This window comes from Pteronotus mesoamericanus, unplaced genomic scaffold (assembly GCF_021234165.1).
Source record: "Pteronotus mesoamericanus isolate MK-2021 breed Mesoamerican mustached bat unplaced genomic scaffold, CSHL_Meso_final contig_2, whole genome shotgun sequence".
NCBI lineage: Eukaryota > Metazoa > Chordata > Mammalia > Chiroptera > Mormoopidae > Pteronotus > Pteronotus mesoamericanus.
In genome coordinates, this window is record NW_026555084.1 from 28,375,945 (window position 1) to 28,398,744 (window position 22,800).

At 42.7% G+C, this 22,800-nt stretch overlaps 1 protein-coding gene and 1 pseudogene across 2 annotated transcripts in view; one reads left to right on the forward strand and one right to left on the reverse strand.

Moving 5' to 3' along the window:
• Positions 1-2,118: 2,118 nt before the first annotated feature.
• LOC129066324 (phosphatidylinositol 5-phosphate 4-kinase type-2 beta-like) lies at positions 2,119-8,064 on the reverse strand (annotated as a pseudogene).
• Positions 7,474-22,800, forward strand: part of AFF4 (ALF transcription elongation factor 4) — an 88,018-nt gene continuing 72,691 nt past the window's right edge. For both annotated transcript variants that reach the window (XM_054568480.1, XM_054568481.1), the window contains exon 1: positions 7,474-7,845. The gene's annotated coding sequence lies outside the window, so the exon portion shown is untranslated. The remainder of the gene's footprint in view (positions 7,846-22,800) is intronic.

Below are 22,800 nucleotides of genomic sequence, written 5' to 3' on the forward strand. Positions count from 1 at the left end.
ACAAAAACACAAAAAACGCAATGTTAAAGAAGTTAGGTACTCAGTAGCTCATCTTTAGTTGGCAGGATAGTGTTACACGTTTCATGCACATTAGGGCAACATGATCAGCAGACCAAATAAATGCAGGAAGCGGCTGCGAGCGGAAGGCCGAGGAGGCTGCCGCCAGAGGACAGCTTGCCAGGCTTTGGAGATGCTCGGTCTGACTGTGAGCAGCTCTAAAATTTCATTCTTGATTACATGGGGGAATCAATCCCAAACATTACTTCTATATAACCCCTTCCTAAATCAATTTTGTTTTCTCCATGAGCCACTTGGTTCAAGTCCTTCCCCGAGTCACCCCGTGGTCTTACTGCCGATGTTCAGAGCTACCCACGGCCCCTTCCTGGGGCCAGGGAGGTTGTTTGACCCATCTGCCTCTTCCAGAAGGGTTCCAGCAGCCCCAGGAGGGTCCTAGACTGCCGTCTCCATTCCTTCCCGAGGTAACTGCTGCAGGTCAGGCAAAGAGGCCCTGCTGGTTCCTGCTCCAGAAGCTGAGCTTGGCCAGGTTTGGAGGGAGCCGGAGTTAACCAATCCATTCATTCAAAATGTTGCCCTAAACTGCCTTTGCATCTGTGGGTTACCTGCGTGTTTCACCATATCTCATCCAAAGTCCCGCGTCCCTGGTGAGGAGTTGAGAAGGTACAGGAATGTACCTCCCCCAGCGCAGGGCCGCTTTCTCTCCAGCCAGACCAGACTTGCTCTGATGTCATCAGAGATGACACACAGCCCAGCTCTGGGGCCTGGGCAGCCAGGCTCGGACGGCGGGTGGCGCTCCTGAAGGAAGCTGCAGGATCCTGCGCCTGAGGAAGCCTGTACTGGCAGAGGGGCTGAAAGTCTAGAAGGGGCGTCGAGGGAAATGAGCCCCAAGGCTGGGGACCAGATTCAATCCCACATCAAGCCTCCAAATTGGGTTTCCTGGGTCACATCCCCAAGAGAACCAGAACCACCCTCGGGCTTGGGCGTCGCTCCCAGGTGGGAGGCGTCACTCCCTGCTGGCCATAGCGCCCCAGCGACACACCTCAGGCACAGGGAGTCGGACTACTTCCATGGTAGCCCTGGGGTTCAAGGAGCCCCAGGATCGAAGCACCCCAGGTGCCCCAGCTGAAAGCTCCCCTGCAAGTGAGGGTGCCTGGGAGGTCAGAGGAGGTCAACAGATGGAGGGCACAAGCCCTCACTTGATATTCTTCAGCTTCTGGGGTTTTTCCAAGAGGAAAAAAATAACATTTAAGCACAAGTGGCCTTTCCAGTTCCTCATGGCCAAGTGGGAAGCCAGCTTTATGGGGAAGACACTTGAACTCCAAGGACCGAGACAGCCCAGGGGCTTGAGTGGTGGTTACGGGCTCTCCGAGAACCAGCTGTCCGAGAGCCCGGCAGAACCTCACCGCCGCCCCCCCCCCCCCCGCCATCCCCTTAAACACACCATCCCGTGAGGAGGAGCACATCCCCCGAGCGCCGCAGTTCTGCGCCAGGATGATTGATGGTGAGCTGGAGTGGCCCTCCAGGCCGGAGAAGCGCATTCAGATGGAAGAAAGGGGAAGGGAGTTGTGCACCATACTTCATAAAATTACAGTTAATCCAGCAGGAACGAGGTGTCTGACCGCCTCTCCTCTGGTGTCAGAGCGCGTGCTTGAGAAAGGACCCTCGGCTGGGGCCATGGGGTGTCCCTGTAGTTGAAGGGATCTCAGGGCAGAGACAGCGAAGGTGGATGGGAGACGACATACATCGTTATAACTAGCAAACCTGGAGCCATGGGATTTCAGGAAAACCCAAAGAAGCCCACAGTCACCTCTAGCCCTAAGATATTTTTAAAAGTTACAAGGTAACAAAAAGGAAGCCCCTTTTTAGCCTGGGTCAGATGATGGGCAGAATCAAGGGTAAGCAGAAGAGGCGACGCCCTGTGAGCACAGCACACCCCTCCTCCCTAGAATCTCTGGCAGTGCCACGGGCTGCAGTCTCTCTGCTGAAGCCCTCCCACCCCTCTGCTCCCACCCCCTTCCCTATCTAGCCCAGGTGCACCCTCTGCGCCTTCCAACCCTCGATGCCTTATCTCATTCTCTGACTCTGGCTGAAGGTAGAAGGTCACTGCATCACGATGTTGGACAGGAACTTGGAACATTCCTAGTGTTGCTCAGGGTTCACAGTCAAGATCTCGGCTCCCGCCCCATGTGTCACTGTTTTGGCAGGATGTGTGGCTTTCTTCTGAGCATCATGTTGTGTGAAGGATGACGGCCATGACATAGACCTCCTTCTGGGGGCACTTGCTCAGTTTTTCATGTCATGAACATGGACAGAGGGCTTGAAGCTCCCGGGATCGAAGAACCCAGGGGAGCCGAGGAGGCTGCCAGGGTGGGCGGAGCTGTGCCCTGGGGGCAGAGCAGCTGCAGCCGCCCCCCGCCCCCCCCTCCTGCTCTGCCCGGTCCTCCTCGACGTGGAGGCCCCCTGGCAGACTGTAGTCCATGATCTTCAGCTGGGCCAGAAACTCCACGTCCTGTTTCGGTTTTTCCAGGGAGTTCTTTCTATTCTCCTCTCCCATGTGCAGCTTCTGCCCTTCATTGAGGAAGTCACAAGTGTCTTTAAATTCTGACAGCTCCTTGGCCTTCTTCTCGCCACTTGTTTCTCTGGGGACAGCAGCACGCCTGAGGTCACGCTTGCAGCGGACAGGGAACCCATGGCCTAACACCTTCCTGGTGACCACCAAGTAGGTTTCCACACCATCCACGGTCAAGCAGTACATGCCTAGGGACTGTGGCAAATGGGTGTGGCCATGACACTCCACTATGAACTGGTGGCACTTCTTTAAGGTGCTGTGCATCTCAGCCAATCCTCGCCTGATACATTCTTGATGACAAAGTGCCACCTCAGCCCTGGCTGTCACTATTGATATGGGCACTGGGCGTGTCACTGAATTTTGACAATCCTGAGTCAATCCCAAACCTCTCTGGAAGATTTCAAAACACCACGGGGCAATACTCCTTGAAGTGGCCTGGAAGGTTCTCCTTCTCTGAAGGGGCGATTGTTCACCTTGGTCTTGCTGTATGCTTTGAAGTCATCTGGCCGTATCATGACGGGGAAGAGACATCGCTCAACTCATTGATTACGTGGTTCACCCCCACATCAGGACACCGAGGATCTGCTCACTGGCCCGGAATAGCTTCACTTTCTGGCACGTGAAATGCCCCTTCTCAGTCTGGGTCTTGCTGGCACTGGCCGCTGCTGCTGGTGCAGTTGGACTACATGTCCAGGGACAGCGGCCGCAGCCAGGTGGGGGTGGCCAAGTCCACGCTCAGGCCAGCGGCCCCAGGCCTGCTCCGCCCAATCCCTACCCCTGCTCCCTCACCACGGCCGCGCCCGTCCCATTTACAATGAATGCTATTAATTAATATCACATGCCAGTGGAGTGAGAGCAGTGTTTCTAATCTGTGTGAAAAGATGTTTTCAAAAATGAAATACATAACATTTCATGACAGATCAGCACTAACAGGAGAATATTCTAAGTCACTTTTGATGACAGGAAACACTAACTTTGAATCCCAGTTAGGTGAAATTTCACCCCCGTTCCCCACCAAAAAAGAAAGTGTATTATTCTCATTAGTGGACTTGAATTGCAAAACTTACTTAATAACTATATTTGGATTTCATTAAAAATTTTTGGAAAAAAGGTAAAATCTATTACTATTTACCTATATAAAAAAAATCTTTGTTTTTGCCACTTGTCCTACAAAACCTAAAATATTTATGATCTGGTCTTCGCAGAAAACCCCAGAGAGAAAAAGGGTAAAGAGCTGAAAATAAAGTCTTAGGACACCCCTGTTCAGAAGTCAGGAAAACGTCAAGGGTCTCTCGCAACTGAGACTGCAAAGCAGCAGCCAGGGAGGTAGGCGGGAAACTCTGAGAGTGCGCCATCTCAAAAACAAACAGAAGAAAGTGTTTCAAGCAAGAGACAATGGTCAACCGTGTTAAATGCTGTTAAGGTAACGTTAAAGGTTCAACTTTTGGATTTGGCAGGGTGGGAGTTTTGGTGATCTTGGTGAGTGGACAAGACAGGAAGGAAAAGGTCAAGAGGTTGAGAACATTCAATAACACAGCTGAAGTGTTTAGTATTGTGCTTAGCACACGGTACGTACAGGAGTTATCACTGAAGCAGACACTGTTGGTGCTCTGCTCATACACCCTCACTGTTACCATTTCAGGAATATCAGCCTGACTTTTAACTGTGCGATGTTTCTGATTTTATTTGCCTGAGAACTTTCTTGGGCGGCCAGAGTCTGCTCTGCTCACAGGCAACAAGCTGGAGCTGCTGGGGAACTAACAACCCCAGGAGCAGCCGGTGGTATAGATCCTTCAGTCCCTTGCTTCTTGCATGGGTAGCTAGGGTATGTGTTCTGAAGATTTCCCCAGAGTTCCCCAGCAGAATTAAGAATGGCAAAATCTGTACTATAGAATTGCATACCTGAAACCTATATAATTTTATTGATCAATATTACCACAATAAATTCAATTAAAAAAAAGAATGGCAAAACCTGGCACTTGAGCAAATTGAAACAATCATCCCCAGAAATTTGATTCATAATTATGACACCCCAGGTAACAGTGAAGATCTGAATGGATCATGACCCCAAATGTTAATGCTCTCCCGCTCAGGCTGAAGAATGGCTACAAGAGGGAACACCAAGAACTGAAACCTCTATATCCACACAGATTACAATTGTGGGAGCTAAAAACATTAATACTACTTTTATTATTAATGTTTTAATGTGTTAATGTAATAATACATTAATACAAAAGTATTAATAATACTTTTCCTCCTACCTTCTAAATTCTTCTGGCTGGGCTAACAACCAAATTAACAGAGACAGATTAACAGGAGAAACATCGAAGTTTAATACATGTGAATGGGGAATTCACACAGGCACAATAATTCCATGAACATTCCAAAGACAGTGAGGTAACATTGGTTATACAAGACGTATTTGGACAAAGGAGAAAGTGGGGAACGGGGTGTTAGATTTCAGAAGTGAGAATGGTTGACTTACAGGTAGCTGAGAAAGAGCAAGACACACATGGCAGAAAGTCCTTGCTAGGTGACTCCGTAACAATGGAACGCCCACAGTCACCTGCCTGGATGCCTCTTGTTGATGATACTTAATTCAAATTAGTCTAAGGCTGTCTCCTAAGATCTCCTTCCTGAAGCAGGTCTCTCTGCCTGAATCTCTTGGGAAGGAAAACGGGAGGGTCAGAGATTCTTTTTGAGTCTCTTGCTTCTTAAGAAACAGCTTAAAAACAGTATCTCCCCACCCCCAATCAATATCCCCAAAGCAGCTTCAGGTCTCAGGATTTTGGTCCCTTCACAGTCAACATTAGCATCATTTTATTGTTTGTTGTCATCTTCAACATAACTACTATTCTGGAAATATTTTGACCAGGAAGAGAAAAATTGGAAGTAGCTTTATTGTTCAGTTCAGGAATTTCTCAAAATTCCCTTTAAATAAACATCGAACTCCTCAATTTTTCAACAGATGGTTTTAAATGACTGCTCATGCTGGGTGGTAAGCAGAAAAACGCGCCCCCCTCCTCGCCCCACAAAATGCCCTTGAAGCCTCTGAATATGCTGTGTTACATGGCAAAGGGGAATTAAAGTGGCAAATGGAATTAAGGTTGCTAATTTATTTGACCTTAAAATAGGGAGATTATCCTGGATTATCTAAATTGGCACACAGTAGTCACAAGGGTCCTCAAAATTAGAAGAGGGAGGCAGGATAGAAGGTCAGAGTAACATGACTCAAGACTCAACCGGCTCTTGCTGACTTTGAGGATGGAGGACCAGGGCTCAGCCAGGGAATGTGGGGCAGCCTCTGGAATGGGGAAAAGGCAAGGAAAGGGACTCTTCCCTAGACTCCAGAAAGGAACAGCCTTGCCAACACTTGGCCTTTACCCAGGGAGACCTGATCAGACTTCTGATATATAGAATTATAAGATGACAAATTTGTGTTGTTTTAAGCCCCTAAATTTGTGGTACTTTGTTATAGTAGTAATGGGAAGCCAATATACTCTCCGGGGTTACAGGTACAAGATTTGTGTGCCCCATGCTTCAAAAGCAAGGCCAATATTCAATAGATCAGAGTGCAGGGCGAGGAAAGGTTTTTTGATCTTGGAAGGCCTAGTTCGAGAAGATGGGAGAACTACTTCTCAAATCCAACTTTGGAGAGCTCAAAATTCAGGCATCTTATCTGTCAGGAGAAGGGAGGGTAAGTGAGGGAGAGTTGGGTGGGGTCTGTAGACGGGAGCTGAATAGGGTTAGGGCTGAGAGCAGCAATTATTTTTCACTCTATTTCGAGTTTGCATTAATACATTTCCTTATATACAGATATATAGATAAAACCTATGTAGATGTAGATAAGAGTGAAGCTTAAAAGAAACAATAGGTCAGTTAAGAATTGTAAAACGGAAAAAGGTGTACTTTGAGACGCCGGTTGAATTACCAGCTTCTGGGGCTGATGGAAACTTTTTCATATGCACATTCTTTATAATTTTCACTTTTATTAAAAACAATCAAAACGATTGTTTCAAAACTACTAGAAAGTTAAAAAAAAGCTTCAACGGGCTCCTTCACGGAAAGAAAACAGGTGAGACACAGATTTATAAAGAGTTTTCCAAATGATGAACCAGAGGTAGTATCTCTCGACAACTACTGTATAGACTTGTATGAGAGCCTTTGAAAATTCCGTCTAGTCTTTAACTATTATTTGACTCTCGATTAAATTATAGTTTGCCCTGACTGCAGGATGTTAAGAGGTGATGGAAAGTGTTTAAAATGGTATCTTGAAGACTAGGATTACTGGCAGAAAATGTTTCGAAGACAAAAAAAAAAGGGGGGGGGTTGGTGGGTGGGGCTTGGCTTCCTGGGAGAAGTTCAGGCGAGGTTGTGAGCACCCTCCCGCAGTCAAAAGACTGCCTGCCTTTTCGGCCGGACCTGTTGAGGGCCCTGGACTTGGGGCTTCAAGTCAGCACCGGCAACAGGTCTCGGGGCTTCGGAGGCGCGGGCGGCCTGAGCCCTTCATCTGAGCCCCAGAACCGGTGGATCCGGCTGGGCCCGGCACCGCCCCCCGCACCCCGCTAGCGGCTACGCGCAGGAGGTGCGCGCCGGCTTGCACGCCCGGTCCTGCCCGCCCCGCCCTTCGAACGCGGCCGCTCGGCCTGGAGCTCGGGCCCAGGTCACCGGGACCGGCGCTGGGCCCACCCGGGATCCTGGGGCCGGAGAGCTGCGCGAGTCTCCACCCTCAACTGCACCTCCCGGCACTGCAACCCCAGCGGCCCAGCGGCCCCCCGGCCCTACAGCCCCCAGCCTTTCCGGCGGGGAGGGGCGCGTCGCCGTCACGTGACGCCTCGCCCGCCCGGCCCTGGTCACATGGGTGGCGCGGCCGCTGCGTCAGTCACAGCCCTGGCTGCGGGAGTCGAGCCGTCGTCGCCGCCGCCGCCAGCTGACGGGGCGGAGATCCGGGTGCCAGGTCCTGGTCAGCCCGCCCCCGCCGCCTCCGTCGGCCCTTCCCGGCCGGGCCCGACCGTCATGGAGCGGGGCGGGACCTCCGCCTGTTCCGTGTGAGGTGCGTCGCCGCCGCCGCCGCCTGCGCTTCCCGAGACCTCGGGAGCCCCCGCCGCCGCCGCCGCCGTTCGGAGTCCCTCGCCCTTGGCAGCCTGTCGCCGCCCCCCGGGAGGGATCGAGTGCGCGTCCGGTGAAGTGCAGGCCCGGCGCCGCCGCTGCCGCCGCCTCTGGGAGATGGTTCGGGCCTAGCGGAGCCGGGACTGGAGGTGAGAAGGCCGACGGGCTGACTGAGGGACGGGCCGCGCCGCGAGGTAGGGGCGCTGTAGGGGACGTGCGAGGGGGAGGACGGGCTCCACCTGGGGGCTCGGGGACACCCTCCGCGCCCGGGCTGCTCGATCCGCCTTCATCTCCCACCTTCGCGTTCCACCCCCTCCCCCCAAATAAATAAACTAACCCAATCCTGACAAAAATTCCCAGAAATCCATCTTTCGCCGTCTCTCCTTTCCCCTTTCGGCCCTTAATCTGTCCCTTCCCTCAAAAATTCCATCGACCGTTTTGTGACTTTTTAATACCCAATTTCGAGTTATTTCTAGTTAAAGAGAAAATAGGCCTAGGTTTTGGCTATCATAACCCAACTAGTTCTCGCTTTCCTTCTCGCGATCCTGCGCACCGTCACCCCCACCCTGCCAAAAAAAAAAAAAAAAAAAAAAGGGAAAAAGATTCCGCCTTCGAGCCGCGGAGGGGGTTAACTCAAAACGGGAATGGCGGGGGGGCGTCATGCGTGCGTCCCCCGCAGCTTCGGAGCCGGCCTGCTGGCTGGGCATCCCGGCAGCCGGGCTTTAGACATGGATGTTCACAGGCCTTTCCTCCAGCTGCCTGTCTGTGCCCGGGGTTAATCTCGTAATTGACGTCAGTGCTTTGTTCCTTCCACTTTGCTGTTCCTTCCACTCTTTGAGGATGGATCGTGGAGTATGGGAGTTTGAGGAGTATCCTTTTTGCCTTTTCTTTCACAAACGGCATCGTTTATACCAAGTTGAAAGGTCAGATCCGAAAAGCTGGTGTAGGGCATTCAAAGGAGGAGTTCGATCCCGGGTGCCTGGACTTAGTTGCAATTCAGAATGGGGCGATTGCTCTCCTGCTGGCCATAGGGTTTTAAAACTTAGGCCAAGTCCCATTTGCCGAGGCTGGTATTTTTCTTGACGGAATCTCAGCTCTGTGCCTGTGTGAATGGGAGGTTTGTAAATGTGACGTTTGAAATGTGTGTTATTTTTTAGGGCTCCGGTGTTAAAAGCTCAAAGCTTTGTTTCGTTCTACAAAGGTTTGTAAAGTGCTTGTTGTATTTAAGTGTCTTTTACCTTATCAAAATGGAAATATTTATGAGAACTTTCTTAATTTGGCATTTGATAAAGATCCTTTGTGGCCCCTGAATCTGCCTGGAATCATCTTTGGTCGTATGTGCATAAAGAGGTGTTGGCAAGTGGCCACTTGGTTTTTAACAAAGCTGGCTTCTTTAAATTTCTTAGGTTTATTTTTCTTATTCATCATTGGGTTTTTCAGTCTCCAAACCCTAAGAAAATTCTCAAGAAGTTGTTTTTATTATCTTTAGGAGTTAATTTATCTCGAAGCAATCAATGTATTTTTATTTTTATTTTTTTAATGCCAGCAGTTTCATTCAGACTGTGCTGGCTTGCAGGCTCATGACTGGTTTTCATTAGCTCTACAGGAACAGTAGGCAAATTTTACTTTAAATAAAATTTTGCATCAAGTGGGACAAGATAGGATGTCAGTGAATGACCCCACTTTTACTGTTTGGTTACAGAAAAAAATCTTAGTTGTGTTAATTGGAAGGTGGTCTGCAATTTTAGGGTATAAAGGTGATTATTACAGTACTTTGGTGAAGCTATGTAATTAGCAATTCTTAAAGATAAGAATATTTTCATTCAGATTGACTTTCTACTTGTCAGATGACATACATTCTCTTCTGTGCTCTTGAGTTACTGTATTTCCTTTGTAACAGTTTATACCTTCTGCTTTGTATTGCAGTTTTCTTATAGGTTTTTCATAGTGTCTTTAGAGCCAAAGCCTCTCTGTATTCTCCCCAGTATTTTATACAATTATTAGGTTGAATTTGAATGTGATATCCAACCTAAGATTCTACTAAAAGGTAATCTAAAGAAAACTAGATGAGCCAAGGGATCAGTATTTGAGGAGGAAGAAGTGACTGTCAGCTACAGAAGATGGCAGAAGGTGAAGCCTTCTAAAAGTTTTGTATCTTACCTTTTTTGAAGAGTTAAGGTAAATTTCGTGGTTTTATGTATACCTGAGAGGAACAACAACAACAACAAAAAACCCAGGTATTTCTTCTTTTGTGGCCATCTATTGGTTTAGAATGGAGTACAAAATATATAATATAGGAGGCCTCTTTGTAGTATTTTTCATAAAATCAGAGAGGCAGTTTTTAAGTATTAAAGGTACATCTGGACAATGGCCCAGAAGTACAATGTGAATTACAAAAATTGATGACTTAAATTTTATTTTGTATTGTAGCTCTATTCTACAGATATCTTACCATAAAAGCTTGCTATATAATGTAAAGGTTTCCCAGCTTTCAAACCTCCCCATACTTATGTTTTAACCACTTCCTTTTTTGTTTCTTCTGATAAGTTGGAATGATTATATTTGACTTCTGAGAGGGTGTATACTAGTCTCGGTTATTGTGAAATAAGGTGTAGTCAGTGACTTAAAGACTGCTTAGAGCTAATCTGACCTGTTACCTTGCTTTTTCCTTTGGTTTAAGAAAAGCACCCCTACTTGTAGTAACTCCCTACCCACTCATGCTGGTTCTTTGAAGTGATATTCTAGTACATGGAAGAGGGTAGTAGTAAACATTCCAGTTACTAAGTTTTGGCTGATCATGTGCATTCCTATTTTCTTGATGTTCATTTTCACTGGCATCATATCCTGAGACTTTTAATGGTACTGGCACATAGAAAATGTTACAACCACTGAACTGATTTCCAAAATATTCCAAAAACATTTTCATATTGGGACTCCTTACTCTATTTTTGAAGAAAAAAATCTTACGTAAAATCAACCTGCTTCATCAACTGTACTTTATTTAAAAAAATCTGTAACCAGATGAAAGGCATTTCATGTAACTTTCTCTCTCTTGGAGTGCCTAATGGAGCATGGTGGTGGTTTTGAGGCAGGTAGACAAACCTTATTAGAGGGTGCTATTTTAAACTAATTATTTTGATCATCATTTTCTAGGCTAGGTCAAAGAACTTCATGTTCTTATCCCAAAGTTGAGGTGGTGGGGGTAGGGGGAAGTGGAAGTGAAGGTGAGGAATCAGGGATTGATTGACATGAATACATTGTCCCAGAAAGCCTGTATGGTTTGGCTACCCAGATACCGTCATGATCTGTCCTGAGACTGGGCTTGCTGGGACTGCTTGGGGTCTAGATGAGCCTCTCTTGATACTGTCAATTTGGAGCTGCCTAGTGGGTTATGACTTTTCACTTTGCGTTTTTGTTTTCATGTCATCATTAGGGTAGGGACAGTTTCTTGGAGAGATGAGTACAGGTGAATACTTTGAATAGACAGGTTTTCATACCTCATTGCAGTTGCTTTGATTTCGTCCATCAGGAATATAATTTTTCCTCTCTTGTTCTTACGTGTTAAATTACCATCTTTTAAGGCCCAGTGCAAGTACCATTGCCTTCCCAGGGCTTTACTTGATTCCTCACCTTTCTCCAATTGTGACCTACCTCCTTGGAATAACTGTATCACTTTGTACCTCAATTATTTGTTAGGCAGCTAACTCTGGGTCTACAGCTTGCTTGTGACATGGAACACAATGTATCAGGGAAGACACACTAGTAAAATAAAGATCGTGTTACACTACTTCATTATGTTACCTCTCAAAAACTAACACTAACTCCTTAATATCATTACATATCTAGCCAGTGTTCATATTTCCTTGATTTTGCTTTAACAGTTTGTTGAATTAGGATCCAAATAAAGGGGCATAGCCCTGGCTGGTGTAGCTCAGTAGATTGAGGGCTGGCTTGCAAACCAAAAGGTCACCAGTTCAGTTCCCAGGGTAGGGCACATGCCTGAGTTGCGGGGCCAGGTCCCCAGCAAGGGGGTATGTGAGATGCAACCACACATTGATGTTTCTCTCCCTCTTTTTCTTCCTCCCTTCCCCTATCTAAAAATAAATAAATAAAATGAATAAAAAAACAACAAAGGGGCATATATTGCACTGCATATGTGTCTCATCTCTCTTTTTTTCCTTCACTTTATAAGATGCTGTCTGTTCTTGTACTTGTTCCCATACAATTAGTTTGTTAAAGAAACCAGGTCTTTGCCCTGTGAGATTTCTCAGAGTCTGGGTTGTGTTGATTGCATCCTTGTGGTTTCATGTAATATGTTCCTTTGCCCCCTGTTTTTCCTTTAAATTAGTAGTTACAGCTAGAAACTTGATCCTGTTCTGGCTTGAAAAGTTTTGATGGCAAGAATGCTTCATAGGTAGTGTTGTGTGTACCTCCTATTCACTCTTTTAAATAAAACCAAAACATGATTTTTTAAATTTATTTTTAGAGAGGTAGGGGGGGAGGAAGAAAATGAGGGAGAGAAAACATCCTTGTGTGAGAGAAACATATATCAGTTTGCAGGAGGGTGCTCAGGTCGCTGAACCACACCAGTCAGGGTTCTGTGGACTCTTAAAGTTGCAGCTTGGCTTCTCATCCTACCATGCCGGTGAAATTGCTCTTACCAAGGCTGCCCGTGACTTTCATATTGCCAGACTGTATAATCATTGTTTATTCCTACCTCTTTCTGTACTTGTATTGTTGACCGTTTTCTCCCTGATACCGTTTTCTTCCTTCGATATTGTTTATTTCCTGCCTTTCTATCTACTAGCTGCTTCTTTGCAGACTCTTTTTGAAAAAGTTCATTTATTCTTTATTGTATTTTTTCCATGACCAGTTAGTAAGTCCCCTTATGCAACCACCACTCTGTTGTCCATGTCCATGAGTCCTTTTTCCTTTTTGCTTAACTCCTCCACCCCCTAACGTTTCCTTCCCCCACACGAGCTGTGCCCTCTATCTATGAGCCTGTCTCTGTTTTGCTCATTAGATCAGTTTATTAGATTCCACATATGAGTGAAATCATATGGTATTTTTCTTTCTCTGACAGGCTTATTTCACGTAGCATAATGTTCTCTACGTCGATCCATTCTGTTGCACAGGGTAATGTTTTCTTCTTTTTTATAGCCAAGTGGAATTCCATTGCATAAATGTACCTTAGTTGTACCTACTCATCTGTTGATGAATACTTGGGCTGCTTCCATATCTTGGTGATTGTAAATAATGCTGCAATGAACATAGAGGTGCTTACGTGCTTTTGAATTAGTGTTTTGGATTCCTTTGAATACATGCCCAGAAGTGGGATTGCTGGGTCAAAAGGCAGATCCATTTTTAATTTTTTTGAGGTATCTCCATACTGCTTTCCATGGTGGCTGCACCAGTCTGTGTTCCCACCAACAGTGCGTGAGGGTTTCCTTTTCTTCACATCCTTTCCAGCACTTGTTTGTGGGTGTATTGATGCTAGCCATTCTGACAGCTGTGAGGTGGTACCTCGAACACTTAATTCTTGCTAATCCTTTGATATGGATAGCTGTGGATTTTAGTCTTGGCATCCCCTTTTTACTCTTCCGTGTGACCCTGTCCGTTTTTATTGCTTTGGGTGTCATATCTAAGAGTTTTGTGGGCACCAGAACTCTTTCATCCAACTGAATACCCGCCTTTAAGTTTGTCTAAGAGGCAATTTATTTTAGTTAGGAAAGTGACACATATCTAAGTTAAGCAAAAAGAAGAAGAATTTACTGGGAACATGCTGGGTATCCTAAAATTCTAAGAAAGACAATCACACCCTAGGAGGACAGCTAGAACTGGGGAACAGCTTAGATCCAGGGGCTCCAAATATGCTTAGGAGTATCTGTTTCTCGTAAGATGCTCTTTGTACATTCAGTTAGCTCTCTTGCTGCGGACCAACTTTAACATTTACTGCTATTCTGTGTTTGAAATCTTGTATCTTCTGGTATCAGGGAGAGGCTGACCTGAATCTGGATCCCAAATCCCAGAAAGGGGAGTCATAAGGTTAGGTGTCCACCTCTACACTACAACTTTGGGTAGGGAGCTTCATTGTAATAAGATGCTTTAGCTGCACCCTCCCAGAGACAAGTGGAGTAAAGGGCATTCCTGAAATGTAGTTGGTCTGTCTCGTTCTCCCATGACTATTTAGGACACGCATCCACAGTCCTACTTTTTCCCATATGTATATTAAATATTTTAAAAAAATAATTAAACATTTTGTAGAAGATTATTTATTTACTTTTAGAGAGAAGGTGAGAGAGAGAGAAAGAGAGGGAGAGAAACATGGATGTGCAAGAGAAACATTGATCAGTTGCCCCTCTCACATGCCCCCAGCTGGGGACCCCGCCCGTACCCCAGGCATGTGCCCTGACTGGGAACTGACCGGCGACCTTTGGTTCATAGGCCCACCACTCAAGCCACTGAGCCACACCAGCCAGGGCTAAACATAATTTACATATACTAGCAAAAACCCCTCATCTCTTCTATGGAGACAACCCAAATTCACATCTAGCTATAATACCCAGAGGTCACTGTTCTCTTGAGTCCAGATTCTAAAGGTGCTATCCTTTGTTAATTAGCCTGTATATCCTTTGTCACATGTCTGAAAATTGTGGGCTAAATACTCAATTTAATCATTCTCAACGTTACTGATACACAGTGGTTGGGAACCAAAATAACTACAATTATTATGAGGGGAGCGGAGAGGAAGGTCTTGTTGCAAACCTATGTGAATGGGGGAGAGAATTTCTAGAAAATCTCTGGGTGAAGTAAGGCTAGAAGCTGATCAGGTAGTCTCTGTAGGTGTTCATTATGTACAGGTTAACCATTCTACCACTTCTCAACGCACTCACCCCCAATCCTGCCCTTTTCCTTGCCTTGGAGAATGTACCACTATCATCACTTTTCTCAGAAATCTGCAAGCTGTTACTTGATTCCTCTGTTGTACTTCTCACAGCTGACTTGCCCCAAGATCCTACTTCCTTAACATCTTTGAATCCAAACCATTTCTCTACATTATCTGCATTCCTACTATTGCTCTCTTAATCCAAGCTCCCATTTCTCACCTGGATTATTGCAACAAGTCTTTCCACCTGTTTGCTGTTGCCAGCCTGATCTACACCCTGTATCAGGAGGATTTTTCCCTGGAAACTGCAAGTCTGATTTTGTTAGTTCTCTATAAACTTTTTAGTACTGTTCCATTTTCTGTAGCCTTCTTATAACTGGGGATTCTTAGACATTAATGAGTTTTATGTAACTTATGAAAGGACAGCTTTTAGCCACATACTCCCTTGGGAATTTGTTGCTGGGTTTAGGTTTTGTTTATCATTATGTTTGTGCCAAGCTATAATGCCCTGTACTAAGATATTAAAGTGGCTCAGAAGGGAAAGATGGTAAGCAAAATTGGACCATGGCACCGTATGTGTTAGTGTAGGCAGGCCAAATCCCAAAGAACCCTGGCATAGTAGGTGGTATCATATTTTCACTGTGAGATCTTTCTGGTGGATCCCATCTTTATAATTAATACGAAACAGTTTGCAGATTGGGTTTGTGTTACCAACTTCAGCAGTCAGTGGTTATACTTCATATACATTTAATGTAGATTTCAGGAAGGTAGGAAACCACAGATGAACAAGGTTGCCAGAGTTAACAAGTGAGGCCTCTTTAAAATTGACATTTATGGACTGCCAGCTGGTCTGATGTATGAAGTTGTATTTTCCAAACTAACAAACAAACAGTTATTGAGTCCCATTTTGTATAATGTATTTATAAGCATTTTCTGTATTAATATTATTGAAGTCAAAGTACAGAAGTAGTATAAAAATAGAGAACCAGAACTGAGACTATATATTTTCAGGATTGAATACATCATTGAGCTAGTTTCTATAAACCAACATAATCTGTTACATTCACATTATTTTAAATTTTGTTTTATATTTAATTTGTAAAGTTGTTTTAGTTTTACAGTTACATAAGAGCTATAAACATAATGAGTTCATACCTAATTTTATACTTTTTTATTAGCATTAAGAAGTCAGAGGAATCTTGGAGGGTTTCTTGGAAAAAGTGGGCTATGTTGGTAAGCTTTGAAATGGATGTAATTAGGAATGGGGGGAAGTACGGTGCTACTAAGTAAAGGGGCCAGGTTGAGTAAATACCTGGATCTGAATGTATATAGGTCATTTTCAGGCTCAGATAAATACTGAAGGCTTTATAAAAGTAGGTAAGAATTGGACTGTGGACAGCTTTAAATCCTGTTTTTAATGACTTTTAAATATAAAAATATCTTCATTAGATCTGTTTTATAAAGCTGTAAAAGTAATTATCAGTGCATACAATACAGAGTTTCCAATAAGATGTCTTTGTGGGTTTTAGATATTTGTATGCTTTTAAAATAAGAAACTGAATCAAAAGATTTTCTCCTTTATTAAAGGAACTGTTCATTTTGACTTTTAACCATTCTCTCTGCCCATTTATTTATTTTTGAAGATGAAAATGGATGTCCCAGTTCTATTTATTTGTCCATATGCTTTTAGAGTTTGGGAGCAACAAGTTTTGAGATGTTTAAACCAGTTAAATTTGTTTTACACAGTTCTCAGCTATTAATGAAAGAAGTATAATTTGATTTGGTTTTGGTTCTGAAACAGACACATGGTATGTAACTACACAGCAGCAAGGGGAAAGAGCATTTACTCTTACTGAGATATACATTTTTTAAAAAGATTTTCTTTATTTTTAGAGAGAGGGAAAGGGAGAGAGAGAGGGAGAGAAACATCAGTGTGTGGTTGCCTCTCACGCTCCCCACTGAGGACCTGGCACACAACCCAGGCACGCGCCCTGACTGGGAATCAAACAACCGATCCTTTGCTTCGCGGTCTGGGGTTCAAGCCACTGAGCCACCCAAGCCAGAGCTAGATATACGTCATCTTAACGGAGGCAGCTGGATACATGTAATATAAATTTATATTCTTAGATTTACCCTTAAGTATGAGGATACTTATGTATGTAATAAACATTTCCTGTCTTGAATTGAGGTTTTACATTGTCTTGTACATTGGTAATCAGTCTGTCAAGTACTATTTCAAATTATTTATTGAACAACTGAATGCTTCATTACATAATAAGCATTGCTTGTAATACTGTTTCATCCCTAAGATGAGGACGTAAAGTTTTGATTTATTTGAAAAGCGTCATGAAGAAAGTGAATCGAGTTACAGTTAAAGGATAAGAATTGCAGAGTTTGACAGATGAACAAATAAATGTTTCAGTTCTTGTCTATCTGAAATAGTTAAATGCAAATGTTAGAGTGCTAAATTAAAATTTGTTGCAGAATAGTTTCTAATTTTAGTGTAATATGAAGTACTAATTATTTCAATTGGGAAATAATTAGTATTTTTGTGATGTAGGTAAATAATGTCATGGTCTCTGTGTATTATTTCCTAGTATGTGGAATGATGTCTTCTTTCTAACCAGGCTGGTGATGTTCATTAGTTTACTCATTCAAGTAACTGTCTACTAGGTTATGCTATAGATATGCAATGCTGAACAAAACAAACACATTTCCTGATTGTTGCCTAGTGGGAGAGGAAGTATTAATGAACATCAAAATAAATATATACTTAATTATGATCAGGTACTCTGAAGGAAACGGGAATTGTCTGCATGAATTTTCTAAAGCTGGAAAGAGCACCGCAAGTTCAAGAAGCCACCCAAAAGGCCCTTGGTGGGAACTGGTAAGGGGAGGGTTTCAAGATATAAAGTGAATCTGATGAGATAGGCAGGAGTCAGATCAGGTGGAAAGTCAGATCAGGGCTCTGTAGGTCACATGAAGGACCTTAAAGTTTATCCTAAGGTAAGTGGAAAGCTTATTAAAATTTTATAAAGCAGGGGTAGGATAACATGATCTGGTTTGTGTTTTAAAAACACTTTGGCTGTCGTATGAAATGTGGAGTACAGAGAGACCAGAACTGCGAGTCTGATTAGAAGGCTGTAGCATCTGTCCAAGTTGGAGATAAAATGATGGCTTGTTTTGAACAGTGGCAGTGGCGAAAGGAGTGAACAGATTAATTCAAAATATCTTTTGGAGGGTGTGGTTATGGATTGGATATGGAGAGGTTGAAAGGAGGATTGGCAGTAGCAGTTGTTTGGTAGGAGAGGATCACTAAAGTAGGAGTTGGTGGAGGCAGGGGAAAACAGATCAAGAAATCAGTTTTGGATGTGTCAAGATTGAGATTCCTCAGATGAAGAGCATGATCAAAGAGGTCCTTAGATAAGTGGTTCTCTGTCTCAGAAGAGTAAGGTGTCATCTGGAGCATATTTGGGTATTTGGATTGTAGGCATTTACATGGTATTTTTAAGCCATGAAATTGTAGGGAGAGAATGTAGACTGAATCAGAATAAGACCCATGGCTGAGCACAGAGGAGCATCAAGTTTTAAATCTGATAGGTAGAATGGGAGGAGCCAGAGGTACTGGGAAAACTGGGAGGGCAAGGGTTACAGAAGCCAGAAATATATTAAGGAACTTAGTACCTGAATGTGTTGAATGGTAGGTCAACCAAAGCAGTGGAATGTCTGTTGGTTTTAGCAACATGCAAATCACTGGAGATTTTGTCAAAGGAATAGAGTATGAGAAATTGGAAACTAAGTAGAGTGTTGAATAATGATTGGATACATTTTGGAAAGCAGTTGTTTTTATCTGCTAAAATTGAAGATGCTCCTACCCTGAAATCTAGCAATTCCACTTGTACTTGGTAATTGCTATTCTAGAAAAACTCACTCATTGGTACAGAGAGAAACCTGGTATAAAAGTAATTATTACAGCATTGTTTGTAACAGCAGAAAAAAGGGAAAAAACTACCTAAATGTCTGTCAACTGGAGATTGGATAATTAAGTTGTGTGGATACACAACAGTGAGAATAAATGAGCATGGCTTAACCTCATAACATAATGCTGATAATTAAAAAGGCTCAGAGTCTTTTGAGTATACCATTTTTAGCAGTTGAAAAACATGCAAGACAATTCAGTGTCTTATTTAGGGATACATGCATGTATAGTAAAAGTACAAAGAAACTTATGGAAGAGTGTGCAGGAGTCTTCCACTCTAATGGCAGTGCTGTATTTTCTAAGGTGGTTTGTGGGTAACTCAAGTGCTCACTTTTAATCCTTACACCTTTTTGTAAAAATGAATGACTTTTTATAAAATGAATGGTTTCAGAGGAAATGGAGAATCACCAAGACTACTTTTGAGAAGCTTGGCCATGAACAAGAATAAAGAAGATAAAGAGTGAGTGGTAGCTGGAGAAAAATACAGGGGCAAGTCTTTCTATACATTTTTTTTAAGAGGAATATGGTTGAATGCTGATGGAAAGGATTCATTAGATAAGAGGCAGAAGTTGAAGTTGCTGGAGAGAAGTCAGTGACGGATGAAGGTCTAGGAAAAGATAGCAAAATGGGCGTAATTGTTCTTTGGTAGAAAGAGACACTTTTTCTTTTTTAACCAGAGGAAAAAGAATGGATGCGGATGTTAGTACTTTGAAAGTTGATGGTTGATGAATGAGAGGATTTCTCTCTGATTTTTACTCTTCTATTTTTAACCTTTGGTAAAAACAAAGTTGGTTGTGGAATGGCACTTAGGGGGGAAAGTCATAGACTCCATGAAATGTTTGTGAGGAATAGAAAAGAGCATTCATCAGAGAAAGATAGTACAATTTTGGGGAAGCCTTGAGGGCATACTTGAGAGTGATTATGAAACATTATGAGAAATTGAGATAATACATAAAGATACAAGGAAAAAAGCAAAAACAGTATGGGGTTATCTTTGCTTCCATGTTTTTCACTACATCATTTCAAGCCTGAAAGTTACAGAAGTCTCATGACTATCTTTGGGCAAAGGTCCTTCTGTGCAAAGTACTGAATTGGGACCTGATGTTTTGTTAGTGTTGGCTTTGATCTCCAGGTGTACACCTTTGTTTCCCTGCCTTGTAGAAAGTGACCTCTTCAGACTCTCTCATGGGTAGAGAAATCATGCCAAATGAGGCCAAGAGGGGTTTCTCTCCTTGTGAGGCTTTTGCTTTAACAAATTGTGCCTTATGTTAAAGTTACAGCTTAATAGCAGTTGTAATAAACTGGATTCTAAAATAATCAGTCTTAGCTCAAGTCTCATTTTGACTTCTGGAGTTTAAATAATTTAATAATCTGGTAGTTGAAGGGCTCCACCTGCAGTAGGATAGTTTTAAGACATTCTTTGGGAAAAAAAGCATTGTAACAGGTTCTGAGCACCACTTTAAACTTTTGAAAATTAAAAGATTTTAAGTTACAAAATTATATATTTTGTGCCTTTTTAGGAATTTTGATCACCTAGGTTATTTAACTTGTTGGCATACAGTGTTTTCATTGTATTCTCTAATAACCCATTATATTTCTGTTAGAGTCGGTAACATTTTCTCTGTCTTCATTCCTGATTTTAGTAATTTGAGTTTTCTTTTTTTCCCCTTTGTCATTGTAACTAAAAGTTTGCCATTTAAAAAATATATATGTATATATTTATTTATTTTTAGAAAAAGGGGAAGGGAGGGAGAAAGAGATGGGAACATCAGTGTGTGGTTGCCTCTCGTGTGCCCCCTTCTGGGGGTCTGGCCTGCAACCCAGGCATGTGCCCTGACTGGGAATCAAACCAGCAACCCTTTGGTTCTCAGGCCAGCACTCAATCCACTGAGCTACACCAGCCAGAGCTAAAGGTTTGTCAGTTTTCCTTGTCTTTTCAAAGAACCAATTTTTGGTTTTCTTCATTTCTCTACTGTTGAGTTGGCTAAAAAGTCTGTTTAGTTTTTCTGTAAAAGAAAAGATACATTTTTCATTTTTCCCAATAACTTTGTTGACTTGGATATTTTGTGTACGTCAACTATCTCCCACTATTGACTTCTACTGGGTAGAGACCAAGGGTGCTGCTAAACATTGTTCAATGCATAAGAAAGCCCCCGACAGAGAATTATTTGGCTAAAATGACAACAGTACCAAGAAACTTCACAAACCATTTTTGATATGTTTGATCAGTCAGAGCACCTTCTGTACACACTGCACCAATCTGTTTTTTGCATTTCAGTTGCGCTTATACTTTTCTTGAAATAATAAAGCATAATATGCTGAAAATCTTCCATCTTCAGTATTAAAATGGCTGCACAGAAATTCACCAATTTTGGTAAGTTTTTTTAGCTGCATGCTAATATGACCTTTGTCACAATACAATGTAACAAAATTGTTTCAAATGAAGTTAAAGACAACTAAGCACTACTAGAGCCATCTTATGGGGAAAAAAACAAACTTTTTGGCCAACAGAATATTTCCTTATTCTCTATTTATTTCTACTGTAATCTGTATTATTTCAGATCTTTCTCTTTGCATAATATCAGTGTTTAAAGTTATAAATTCCCCTTTAAGCACTGGTTTCACTGCATCTGATAAGATTTAGTATAGGGTTTTGTTTTCATTATCTCAAAGGATTTCCTAATTTCCTTTGAGATTTCTTCCTTGACCATTTGGATATTTAGGAATGTATTGTTTAATTTTCACATATTTGTGAATTTCCCAATTTTCTTTCTCTTCTTGATTTCTAATTTCATCCCATCATGATCCAAGAACATACTTTATATGATTTTAATCCTTCTCAATTTATTTAGACTTGTTTTATACCCTAATATAGTCTATCCTGGAGAATTTTCCATGTGCATTTGAGAAGAATGTGTACTCTGCTGATGATTAGTGGAGTGTTCTGTCCTTAATCTGGTACATCTATTTAGTTTATTGTAGTGTTATTCAAGTTAAGTGCATCAAATTCTGAGAGACTCTAATATTTGTTCCATTCATATTTATCTTTTTTTTAATCCTCACCTGCAGATATGTTTATTGATTTTAGAGAGGGGGGAAGACGGGAGGGAGGGAGAGAGGATGGGGTGGGGAGAGAAAGAAACATTGATGTGAGGGAGAAACATCAGTTGGTTGTCTCCTATATACACCCCAACCAGGGATCAAACCTGCAGTCTGTATGAGCCCTGACCAGGAATTGAACCCTCAACCTTTTAATGTGTGGGACAATGCTCAACCAGCTGAGCTACCCAGCCAGAGCCATATCCTTTATCTTTTGAATAACACCATATTTTTAAAATCATGTGAGACCTCAGTTGTTTCTGATAGGGAAACAGGTGGTTTAAGCAGATGGTTGGGAGCTTCAATTATTTAAGGGAATGCACTTGTCTGAAGCCTGTCGGGAAGGTAGAGGGAGAGTTGACAAATGATAGCAATCAAGGATCCTTTTCAGGCTGATAATGTTCCTTTTAAAAAAACAGCTCTATTAAGGTATAATTTGCATTCAATGGAATTCCCTTGTTTTTAAGTGTGCAATTCAGTGATTTTCAGTCAGTTTATAGAGTACATAACTGTCACCACAATTTAATTGTACATTTCCATCACCCCAAAAAGATTTGTGCTCATCTACAATCACATTTCATTCTGTGTTTTATACTCTATTCTTGTATGGCGTTAAATACTCAGGTACATTCAGATACTTCTCTCATCTAATCCTTATCACCACATAAATATGGACAATTTATACTAAACAAAGCTGAGGTTCAGGGAGGGTACTTACCAAAGTCATATATCTATTATGTTATGTAACTGGAACTAAAAATCAGGTATCCTTAATTGCCCCATTTACTAAATTATAGTGCCTCTACTGTTTATAGTTCAGTTGAAGTTCAGAACTTACATTACATTGTTAGGATATTTAAAAAGTTAATTAAGAGATAATTGCCTGTGTTGGTTTTTGGTTACTGGACACTTTATGTTTGAAATTTTTATTAGCAAGGTTACCCCTCTACATGTAGCTTATCAAATAGTCCTTGCTTATCCTCAGCCACCTCAATCACCTATGACTTGAGGGCTATGTTTTGAGAGATAAAAAATCATCTTGAGAATTAATACTTTAGCCTGTCTGCTACTTATTATGGACAAATGAGGAAGGACCTCTCTTCCCCCAGATACTCACCTGGAAGACAGTTATTGCACATG